Source organism: Monodon monoceros, unplaced genomic scaffold, assembly GCF_005190385.1.
Source record: "Monodon monoceros isolate NGI ecotype Baffin Bay Population unplaced genomic scaffold, NGI_Narwhal_1 Super_Scaffold_18, whole genome shotgun sequence".
Classification (NCBI taxonomy): Eukaryota; Metazoa; Chordata; class Mammalia; order Artiodactyla; family Monodontidae; genus Monodon; species Monodon monoceros.
In genome coordinates this window covers 137304035-137316754 of record NW_021703774.1, presented here as the reverse complement: position 1 = coordinate 137316754, position 12720 = coordinate 137304035, and positions in this window count along the sequence as shown.

The window sequence follows — 12720 nt, the reverse complement described above, 5'->3', positions numbered from 1 at the left end:
GAGGGTGAGGTGGGCACACAAAAGGGCAGTGGGCCCAGTGGTGGCCCTTCATGCAGCTGGAGGGAGGAATAAGTGATGTCTGAGCTGAATCATCAAAGATGAGTCAAAGTTTCCAGGTGAGACAGAGTCAGAAGAAATTATGGCCAGAGTACAGCCTGTTCAAAAACAGTGAGAGAGAGCCTAGCACAGCCCAGGAATTGCAGGTTATTTGTTGTAGAGACAGCTTAGGGTACCTGTGTGTGTGTGTGTGTGGCAGGAATGGGTGATACGTGGGAGATTTAGTCACTGATGCTCTATGTGACCTTTCACAGCACAGATCCTGTCTCTCTCCTTGGTACCCCCATTAGGAAAATTCAGTTTTTCTCAGGACACTTTCTGTGCTGGCCTTCTGGCAGGTTACAAGGAAGAATCCTATAAAGACCTTATTTTTAGGCTGTTCGTGGCCTGTTAGGGGGAGATGATCTGTAAATTCTAAAAACTCAAGTGGTCATCAGTGGCCTAAGCCCCTGGTTCTTAAACTTCGGCCTGCATCAGGATCAGCTGGAGGGCTTGTTTAAAACACAGATTGTTGCTCCCTGCCCCCACCCTGCCCTCAGAGTGTCTGATTGGGTAGGTCTGGAGTAAGTCCTCAGAATTTGCATTTCTAACTGGTTCCAGGTGATGCTGATGCTGCTGGGCTGGGACCACCCTTTGAGCACAACGGGCCTGGAAGAATAAAGAGAATTTGGAGCTGGGGAGGCTAGGAGGAGACCTCACACTGAGGAGGGCTGAAGGCCTGGTAGGTTTTCCCCAGCCAGAGCCTCTGTGGATGGGGTGGGGATAGGTGGAAAATAGATTTCTGTGCTGCCTCTGCTGACCTACACATCCCAGGCCCCATAAAGCTCCTCCCCCACCCCCCTCCAAAAAAGCTACATCGCATCACCCTTGTTCAGCTTCTCCCGTCTGAATTCAATCAGCCCCCAGAGCTGGCTCACGATGGGGTTGGCTTGCCTCAGTCCTAGGTTGGAAACAAACTGCCCAACCGGTGGTGCAGGAACCCACTCCCCCAAGGCAGCCAAGGAGGAAGGAAGCCGGGTGGGCTGACGCACAGACAGAAATAGTCTGAGCTCACCGCTGCTCCCAAGCACACATTGACCCGCAATTATTTCTTGTAAATTGCTTTCCTGGTTATGTTCCGAACATGTGTGTGTGCCTGCCTAAGAACAAACACTCAGGGCAGGGGGTGGAGGTGGCTCACTGGGGAGAGGGCTCTAGAGGGAGTGGAGCCCAAGTCTCAATCTTCGGCCAAGAATTAGGGAACTCTTGGATCTTAGAACTTGGAAATATTAGAACCTTCCACTCACCTTTATGGCACTCCTGTCAGGTGGTTTTCTAGCCTGTCCTCAAATATGCACATTTGTCCTTTCAACATTGATTGACAGTGATTCTCTGCCAGGATCTGGGCTAAATGAAATCCCAGTCCCCATTCTCAAGGAGTTCATGGCTATGGCATCTATGGGAGATCCCTAACCCAGCCAAAAGCTTCAGGGAAGGCTTCCTGGAGAAAGTGATGCCCGAATTAAGTCTTGAAGGATCCACTGATGGGGGAACGGGAGTTTGTGGTACAAGACGGAGAATAGCATTCAAGGCAGAGGGAACTGATACACAAAGACCCAGAGCTAAGACAGCATGTGATGATTTCAAGGAACAAGAAGTAGTTGAGTTTGGTGAACACTACAGTCAAGGTGAGGGATGGTGAGATATGAAGCTGGAGGGATATACGGGCCAAGTCCTGAAGTCTTTGCCATACCAAGGGGCTTGGGCTTCATCCTCCTGGCAAGGAGGAGCCATAGGGAAGGGTTTAAAGCATTGGAAGGAACTCGGCACCTTATGCGATAGTTTTTTATGTTCTTTATGACACTGAAGTAAAATTTGCCACCAGGAGCTCTGCTTTCAGGGCCTATTCAACAGCTGCCCCTTTGGTTCCTGAAATGTCAGAAGTCTGATGGACAGTGATGGATCATGTGCCCACAAGAAATGGCTCAAGCCTTGGACATCTCTCCTCTTGTCAGGAGGAGGCCATGCCACTGCCGTTTGGGACACTGCTTCTGGTCTATGTCCAGTTAGCTCAGGGGTCAGAGTATAGGCAACCAAAGCCCAGGGCACAGGCCAGAGCCCAGGGGAGCAACATGCCTTGCTCTGTCCCAGAGACCTGGGATGCTTTCATGTGTGGAACACTCACAAGGGTGTGAGTGGCTCCCTGCATACCTTCTACGTACCTCACAGGATCAAGGCCATCCAGAGTGGGTGCTCCACTCAGGGAGTGGTTTTTGTTGTTGTTATTTTGGGGGTTTTTTTGTCTGCACCATGCAGCATGTAGGATCTTAGTTCCCCCACCAGGGATCGAACCTGAGCCCCCTGCATTGGGAGCATGGAGTCTTAACCACTGGACCACCAGGGAAGTCCCAGGGAGTGTTGATTGAGGATGTACTGTGAACCCAGCACTGTGACAAGCCTTAAGGGATAGAGGATGCAGCCCTGCCCTTAGGGAATTACTCACTAGGGATGAAAAGTAGTTTTGACCCATGAAATCCCTAGAGAACAATAAGATTTTGAAAGCAAATGCCAAGCTGTGGGGTAAAAGGCCATTAGAGTTGCAGAGATTCTAAAACAGGAGAAAAGAAGTAGTTTGGACACCTTTGTGGAGGAAGAGGGGGTTGAATTTGACCTTGATGGACCATGGCAATATTTGAAGGGTCTCAGTGAGGTAGAGGAAGTGTTCCATAATGTCAACTTTATATTTAAAGAGGGTACTACTTGTGGCTCCAAGGGCTTTGGACGAGTAGACTATTCACCACACCACCCCCAGCCATAGTCATTCAGTAAACTACACTTAATATGTTTTGTGTGCCTTGTCCTGAGCTCTAGGAACAAAGAAATGAATCAGTCATAATTCCTGCTCTTGGGGAGTTCTCAGGCTATTGGGGAAAGACTGATAGTTTAATACACAATTACAATAGTTTGGAAAGTGCTATGATTTCTTTTATTCATTCATCGGTTGAAAGATGGCTTACCACTAAGATAGGTTATACAAGCCTACATGGCATTGCATTAGTGCAATGTAACTTTGCCACCCCTCGTATCCAGTAGTGGAATGTATTTTTCCATCCTTTGCTTCTGTGCCGACTTTGCGACTTGCTTTGACAAACAGCAAGTGGCAGAAGTGACACTGTGCTATTTTGAGTTTAGGCCTCAAAAGACCTTGCAGCTTCCTCTCTCACCCCCTTGGAATGCAATGTCACCATGTAAGGAAGCCTGGGCTAGCCTGCTGGCAGATGAGACCATGTAGAATATACGTGACCTCTCCACTGAGGCCCGCAGGCCAACCAGCTCCCAGCTGAGCTACCAGATAACTGCAACTACTGAGTGACCCCAGGTGAGATCAGCAGAAGAACCGCCAGCTAAGCCTAGCCCAAAGTGCCAATCCACAGACTCATTAGCAAATAAGCGGTTACTGTTTTAAGCCATATGTTTTGGGCTAGTTTTTTACACAGCAATAGATTACTGGTATAATTCTTTTCACATATTTCATTACAATTGTGAATATACCTGTCTTCCCCGTTTTTTGATAAGCCCCTCATTAGAGGAAAGAAACGTCTTTGTGCCATCTTCTGTTTGCCACTCCAGACCCACTCTCCATATCTTAGAAGGATGATTTGTATGATTTACATTAAGGCACTACTGTGCCCTTTGGATTCTGTTAGGGTTTGGTCAACTAAAGTCCCAGCAGAGTATAAATTCCCCTGGCTTCCTCCCTGAAGTTACATCATGGGCTGGCTGCATCTCTATAGGAAGGACATAGCTCCTGTCACACTGTGCTTACCACAGCTCTCTTTGACTCCAGATTCTTGTAATTTCTCCCTCCTTGCTCCTTTAGGCCTAAGGGTAGTAACTAGTGCCCTAACATTACTTGCCCTATTTCTTGTCCCTGTATTACATAATCCCTTTATTAAACTCTTCTCAAATTACCCAATTTGAGAAATGCCATTTATTTCCTCCTGACACCCTGATTGATAGTGTTGTATTAATTAATCTATCCCAGCTGCCAGCTATCTCATGGTATATGCTCAATAAGTGTCATTTGGTGAAGGAATAAACATTCCAAGCGATCTGCTGTTAGAGTTATACTTCGGTCAGAAAGACTTGGGTCTGGATCTTGGCTCTGTGGCTTCCTAGCTGTGTAGCCTCGGCCAAATTTCTTCACTCCTCTGAGCCTCAGTTTCCTCATATGTTAAATAACAAATAGCAACACTGCAGGATTGTTGCTCAGATTGTATTGATAGATAATGTTTGTAAAGCCTGTGGATCACAGTAAATGATAAGTATGACTTTGGTGAGGAGGTAGGAAGGATTTCATAACCATTTTCCCATTTGATTTTCACTACACCACTGTAAAGATCACTATCCCCATATTTTTTTAGCAAAGTAAGACCGAGGGACCAAAAACAACCTGCCCAAGGCCACATATTGAGCTGGAGGTAGAGTCAGAATTCAAATCCAGGTCTCTGACTCCCAGTTCAGTGCTGTTTTTGCCATACCAGCTGAGGAAGAGGCATGACCTCAACACACCTCCCGTCCTATAAGCCAGCTGGGAAAGCAAACAAAAACAAAGTGGGCCCTCCTAGGAGAAGCCAGCAGGGGGTCACCTGCCCCACGCTCTTCTTCAACAGAATTTTTTCACCTTTTCCAAGAAAAGGTCTTGGCCCGGCCGCCTGCCTCGCTGCCCAGCAGGAGCCTTGAGAATGAAATCATCCTTCTGGAGACTGGAGATGGAGGGAAATCATGCTTGGCTGGGAAGCCCCAGGACATGAATGCAGGGCATTGTGTAGGGCAGCTCAAGGCACTAGAGTCCTCTCCCTCACCTGCGCCCACTTGGGCGCCCTTTTCCTCACCTTTCCCTCACGCAGGGCTTCCTTCTCCAGCAAGCCTTCAGCCCTCAGTGAGTGAGCCCTTCTCTGAACTATCACAGTACCTGGCACATAATAGGTGCTCTGTAAACCTTCTAGAACAAAAGAATGAATGTGTCCATTTGCATAAACATTCATTCCACAAATACCAGATGTCTCCTCTGTGCCTCCCCATGCATTGGGCTGGAGGACGCAAAGACAAATCAGCCCATGCCTCACAGACTGCATGATCCTCCTCTTAGTATTCACCACCTCCGCTGTGTTTACTAATAGTTTGATCAAACACTGTCAGAGCTCAAAGGGCCCTTGGAAACCTACCCTTTCAACTGTCTCATTGTATAGACGGGGAGACCAAGGTTCAGAGAAACAACATTCTGGTACAGAGAAGAGCAAGGATCAGAGGTCGGCACAGCTGGGTTCGAATGCCCGCCCTGCCAGTGACTTGCTGGTGACACTCGACCTCTCTCTGGACCTGTCTGTAACGTGAGCAAAGAAGCAACGTGCACTCGGCACAGAGGGCTGCTCGAGTGCAGAGCTCTGTCTCCGAGAAGGCCTTTCTCCAGGGAGGAGGGAGCTTTCTTTGTCAAACCTTCATTTTCAAAGCCTCCTGCTCCGGGTTCTCAAGCCCCGCCTCCTCTCCTGGCTGCCGTGCGTTACCATGGAGACCGTAAGCCCCGCGCAACACCCTGCTGTTCCGCACCCCTCCCCCTTCACCCTCTCTTTAAGCTGTTCCTCCTGTGGCTGCAGATCTCCCCCAGGGCTGATAAACTCCCGAACTTTCCCAAGACAGGAATTATTATCCCCATTTGAAATCGAGGAAAACTGAGATCCAGAGACGGGCAGGGATTTGCCGCAGGGACCAGCAGCCTGTTACTGGCAGAACCATAAACACAGCTTTGCTCCACGAGGGGCACCCCTTCCTCACCACAACCGTCTCTCTGTGTGGCCTTATGTGCTCCTAATCAGGGAGGTTTGTTTTCCCTTTTTTCCTCTTTCTGCATTTTTGGTAGTTTAACTTTTTATTCTAAGGAGATCGGAACGTGTTCTGACTAAACCTAGAGTGATTTGAAGTTCAGTCTTTACATTAGTGACTTTAAATCTATTCTTGGATATGTTGTTTAAGTCCTTTGTTCACTGAAAATAGTGCTGGATGATAAAAGCTGCCAAAAAGCTATCGCAGAATGTACCAGCCCTGATTATGCTGATGCAACAAGGATAATCACATTTAGAGCACTGCAGCATGCCAGAATGCATTAAGAAAAATGGTACATGACCGTGCAGAATTTACACAACAAACATCCAAAAATTTGGACACATTATACCAAGTAGTTAAAAGTGTTTTCACAACTCTGGAAGACAAGGGTATCAAAACTTTGGCATATGAAAAATAGAATTTTTTCTGCAAAGCTGGGTTCCAGTCCCAACTGGCTCGTTTTGATCTTCTGCACATTACTTAATCTGAAGGTAGAATACCACCCACTCCAGTGTGATGCAGTGATGTGAAAGGACTTTGGAAGTTGTGATATGTTCAACAGATGTTATTTATTGTTACTAAAAGAAGGTTGGAGAAGGATCTCCTAAATTCTTCCCAAGGGTCTCCAATTGTCAAACGATTAGGTTCCAAAATTTTCTATGACTAACATATGTGATGCTAAAGTGTGTGATTCTAGAATCCTGAGCCTGATTCTAATCCCAGAACCCCGTGAGTCTGACATTTTCTGATTCCATACAAGTGTGAAGTCAATGTCTGAAGGCCAGGGCAGGATGGAGACCCAGGTGAGCAGCATGGTCCTAGGCCCCTGGGGCAGAGCAGCTGTCCCTGCTGTTCACCTTCTGGGCTCACCCATGGAGCCTTAGGCTAATTCCCATCAGACCTGTCTTCAGTTCATCAGCCTTCCTCTAGCCAGCTTTTGTTGGGGCCTCATTTCCTGTATTATCCATATTCATCACACATTTTCTCCCATTAGGTCCAATTAAGCCATTTCGCCAACACTGCAGGAATCAAAACCCCTGGATTAGGAGGCCCAGCAGAGGAGGCCCCAGTTTAGGGTGATTCCACCACCCACCTCCCCACCCCCACCCTGTACCCCAAACACCCTTATTCCCTCACACCCCAGATCAGCATAGTGGCTTAAGGAGCATTCCTTTCTGTAGGTTCTGGTGCATGATGTTCCCTCCCTGCTGGCCTCACAGGCAGCTTCTGACTCACCCCAAGTCTCTAATGTACCAGGGATCGACGTATTCAGATGGGTCTGCTTCACAGGAGGCAGCAGCATATGTACCTGTGACCTCACATGCGTGGACACCACCAGAGCACCAGTGCTGGGCTGCAAACTTGAGACCCGAGTTCCAGGCTACTACTGTTTACAGGGTTACCTTGAGGTAGTACCTTCCTCTCTATCTAAAGAAAGGATTCTGGTCCTATGGGCCTCATGGGGTGTTTTGAGGCTTTTGAACCAGCGTATCAACAATGAACTGTTCAACAACAATGTGTGATGGAAAGTGATATATAAATGCACTGTACTACTACAATGTTCATGGTCAGTCCCACATCAGCACCGCAGCCTTGCTGTGTGACCTCGGGCAGATTACTTTACTTCTGTTTTTTTTTTTTTTTTTTGGCCGCGCCATGTGGCTTGTGGGATCTTAGTTCCCCAACCAGGGATCGAACCCGTGCCCCTCTGCAGTGGAAGCATGGAGTCCTAACCACTGGACCGCCAGGGAATTTTCTTATTTTACTTTTCTGAACCTTAGTTTCTGTGTGCGTATGCGTGTGTGTGTGTGTAGTTTTTTTGAGTGCTTACTATATGCTAGGCACTGTGTCTGGCATGTTACATGATTTACTCCATACCAGTTAAGATTCGCAGTTGCAAACAATTGAAACCATCTCTGGCAAAACTAAACAAAAGAGAGCTTTATCAGAAGGCTACTGGATGGCTCACTGAAATGTGGGGAGACTGGAGAACTAGTCATGAATCGGGGCAGCTGGGCACAGCCAAAGTTCTGCCTTAGGAACTGTTTAGGACAGACTCCACCTCAAGCCACACAGCCTCTTGCTGCTCGCCACTGCAATGCTGGGCTCTGGTCCCCACTGCAGCCTCCTCCTGAAGTAATCTCTGACCGTCTTCACCCCTCTAACTCCCACCAGATTCAAGGCCCAGCTGGGGCACCAACCTGGCCCAGCCCAGACCCTCAGGGATCAGGTGAAGAGCAGCTGCCCCCTTCAGCTTCCATGTAGCTTGGAATTCCTCCAGGTAGGCAAAGTGTTTGGATTGGAGTAGCCAAAAGTAGGCAGTGTCCACTACAGGTGTCAGCAATCTTGAGTCAGGTAATATTACACTTTACACATGAAGAGACTGAGTCTCTGAAGGGTTTATCTACTGGTCACCCAGCTAATAAGTGGGTACACCAACACCCACCTCATAGGAATGGGAAAAAAATATGGATGTGGGTAGTTAGCAAAGATTAATCCCCCTTTCCTCCTCAGTAATAGCTCAGCCACGGGGAAGGCTTTTTTTTTTTTTTCTTTTTATTATTTATTTATTTTGGCTGCACTGAGTCGTAGTTGTGGCACGCACGTGGGATCTAGTTCCCGGACCAGGGATTGAACCCGGGCCCCCTGCCTTGGGAGCGCAGAGTCTTACCCACTGGACCACCAGGGAAGTCCCAGGGAAGGATTTTAAAACCTTGTTCATATTCCCTATGACTCTGGAGCTCTCCCCAAACTTTCTGGCTATGTGCACAATTGTAATTTATTCCAAGAGATTGACTGCCATGCAGACAGATCATCGTCACCATCCTCATCGTCACCGCTACCACCACCATCACCGTCATAGTCCTTTTAGCTCATTGGAGCCTCACAAAACCCTGTGAAGTAGGTATTACCTCAGTTTACCAAATGAGAAAACTGGGGCTCAGAGAGGTTTAGTGATTGTCCCAAGCTCACAAAGCAAGTCAGAACCCAAATCATGTCTAGGTCTCCTGTCTCCAGAGTCTGCTCTGTCACACGGCCTTTATTTCAAAGGAGCAGGCTGATAGCAGGACATCCAGGATTCAACAGAGACACAGAATGTCAGGGCAGGAAGGGGTCTAAGCAATCTTCGCATCCTTTCCCTCTTTTCACTGATGGCAAAGCCGAGGCCTAGAGAGAGGAAGTGCCCTCCCCAACCTCACACATTGCCATCTATGAAGCCTCATTCAAGAGCCAGGGTTTGAATGCAGTTCCCTTGCCTCCCTGTTTACTGAGCATTCCCCACACCACTCTGGAGCTCATTTTAAAGTTGCTGTAACTGAGATGGACAGCAGGAGAATATGTGGCCCACCCAGCTATTGGGATGAGGGCCTGGCTAAGGTGTGGGCCAGGAAGAAAGGGCATGGCAGCAGGATGGCTGGGCGGTAGGAGGCTTTGCACCTCCAGAACATCCTGTTCTCTCGTAACCAGGAAATGTCTCCAGACATTAGAGCCAATTATTTTCTCCTGGTTGGAAATGATTGCAAGAGACTTAAATTTGTCCGTTATTGGAATAGCTGGGGAGAGGGGTCTGAAGGCGATTATATTAGACCTGGACAGATCAAACTCGTGGGCCCAAAGAACTGGACAGTCTGCAATCGTTAGCACCTTGATCTGAGGCTCCCACCTAGATGCTAGGGATTTTCCACGTGCTTTGGCCCTTGAGGCGGCCTTCCCACCACACACGTGTTCCCCGACTGCATCCTGATTCCAGAGTCAGCTCAGACAGCATTCCTCTAGGAACATTTTTGAACTTCCGCAGCCCCTACAACTTCCCTACATCGCAGCCCTCACCACGCTGGGTTGTCAGTGTCCGCGGTCACTGGTCCGAGACCACTCCATGGTCTCTTCCGTTACAGACTGTCAACTGCAGGGCATGGAGCTGACGTGGTCTGCCACTGAGGGGCCTCAGCGAATGTTAGCTAATTGAATGAATGGATGGAGAAAAGGAGGAGAGAACATCCAAGAAGCCAGCCCTCACCCCAACTCCTTCTCCATTTCCAGTCTAAACTCCAGGCTAAGGGCAGCAGTCTCTGTCCTAATCCAACTCCTGAATTTGGCCTTTAGATCAGGTTCCTCTGGTAATGAAGCCTCAACTCCCCCGCTACTTATTCTGACCTGGCTTCCCCTTCTCATGACCGACTCCAAGGATCCTGAGTTGCCTTCAGCCTAACATCCCCAGAAGCTGAACTCCAGCCCTGAGAGCCCCATCTGCAGGTGGCCCAATGGCCAGCAGCTTGGCATGCCCTAGAGTAGCCATAAACTGGGCATGCCCTCTGGGCAGACCCTGAGACAAGCACTGAAGACAGAGAAATGGACAAGGTGGTCTCCTGGGGTCCTGAGTCTGCAAGGTATTTGAGATATACCTCAAAGAAGAACAGGCAAAGTCAGAAAGGATTAGGTATCTCAGTGTGAAACTGACAGAAGCCCGTAGGCCAGCCTGGTCCCCATTGGCACAAGGCTCCAGCAACCAATCTTCGCTGGGCTCTTAATAGGACACTGAGTAGGAGATGTGGAAGATATAGAGGCTGAATCAGATAGAAGCCCAACCCTAAGGTAAAACTAAGCAAGGAGGATGCCAGGACGTCTAGAAGGAGGTGTTCTAGGAACCCAGTCACATCAACATTCCAGAAATACTAATATTCTAACACAATAATATCCCAGCACACCACATTCTTTCACCTTGCCATTCCATTATGGGGGGCCACTCCACCCCACCAGCCTTCCTCTCTCTGCCATTCCCATGTTCTGCCCTACTAACATTCCTCCATACCATCACTCCAACATTTTAAAAGACCATTATGTACTACAATTGAAACTTTCAACCTTCCAACTTCCTTCGACTAAAAGCATTTATTTGTTTTTTGGTTCACTTATACCAATGGCTCTTAATATTTTGGGGAATACAGACTCCTTTGAAAAATTAAAATCCACGGCCCCTTCTCCCCAGAAAAACAAAGTATGTGCACATAAATTTTGCAGATTATTGCAGATTTTCAATGACTATGGGCAAGATAGTCTAGACTCTAAATTAAGAACTGTTTACTTTTACCCTATCTTAATCCAGAAAGGCATTTAAGTAAAACAAGATCATTAAGTTTAAGACAGGACAAGATAAGTTTGAGAAAAACAAAATAGGGACAAAGTGGAGCCTGGAATGATGCAAAAAGTGCAGAACATAGTGACGGGCACAGCTAAATTTGCGTCCCACAGTTTTAGCTCTAAGACTTCCAGCAGCCAAGGCAAAAAGGGAAAGCTGTTTACTTACACAGTTCACTGTGTACATGAGATAAAAACAAAGCACTTACTCCTCAGGAAACACACAACTATTCTTGGTATGAAGATCAGACAAGAATTTCTCCTGAGAGCCTCACAAAGAAGGACAGAATGGACCATGATGACCTCGATAGGGCTCTCACGCAGCCCCAGAGATGTGTTATGCAATAGAGAGAACAACTCATTCCGGTTTGCCTGGGACTTGCTCAGTTTTAGCACTGAAAGTCTCGCGTCCCAGGAACCCTTTAGTCCCAGGCAAACTGAGATTGGTTGGTCACCTTATTTGTGAGTTAAAGGTCAGTCAAAGCTTACCTGGGCTAAGGTTCTACAGAATTGTGTGTAGTCAAGATTATCCTTGGAAAGCCTTTCAATCACCCATCAGGTAGGAGTATAGAACCACCTCTCAACAGCACAGCCAATTTGTCCTCTAGCAATGGAACAGGTTGCTGTTTCTTTGGGGAGGTTTCTGACGAAGAGATTGGCTTGCTTGGGGGCAAGAAATACGAGAATCGCACTCAGTGTGGTGAAATGTGCACACACCGTGGATTGTACGAGGCATGTAGGAACTGATACCAACAGAAGGAACAGCAGATTTACCTCTCCCGTGACACACTCATCCTGAGGCATATGCTGAGTGGGTGAAATATTTAATTTATTATTGGGCTTTCTCTTTCCATCTCTCTTTTTATTAACAGCAAGTAAAGTTGAATTTCTGTAAGTTAAATAAAAACAGTACCCACCCCATGGGGTTTGTGTGAGAATTAAAAGAGTTAATATTTACAAAGCACTGAGAACAGTCCCTGACACAGAGTGAGAGTTTGCTCTTATTATTAATATAGATATGGTGGCACTTCACTGTATGTCCTACAGCAATCCTGGATATAAGTTGATAGCAATTTGGGAAAAAGATATTCTGTGGCAGGGACCAGTTTTAGGGCCCCAGCCCTCTGTAGTTGGAACTTCATGAAGGGATAATTTAAACTTCTAGAGGAGCTGAGGACTGCCTGCCTTCAGACAATCTGCCCTGAGCACTGGTTCTGAATCCAAGATCTTAAGCGTGAGTGACGGTGAACACTGGTGAGGGCCTTGCCCCTTTCAGTCCACTCCTTGCCTTAGAAGATCCCCAAATAACCACCCAGAGAGCAGCAACTCACCAAGCTCCCCCCATGGTCCAGACTGCACACTGCTCTCATGCAGTCTGCTCTGGTCCTAGGGCAGGTAGCCCTGGCTGTCTGAGATCTGTTCAGAGGCCTGAACAATGCGAAATGCTATGCAGATGTGAGAGACCAGGGTTAATATACAGTGGTGCTAAGTTCAGAGTCCAGACGGATAATGAGACTGGAGCTTGGGCAATGCCCATAGGGAGGAAAGGACGGAACACCTAGGCAATTAATTCAGAAGGCGTAGCGTGGGTCATACTTGATATTTAATTATGTGGAGGTCAACAATTGGTAAGAAATCCCAAGACAGCTGGGTTCCTGAATCCTC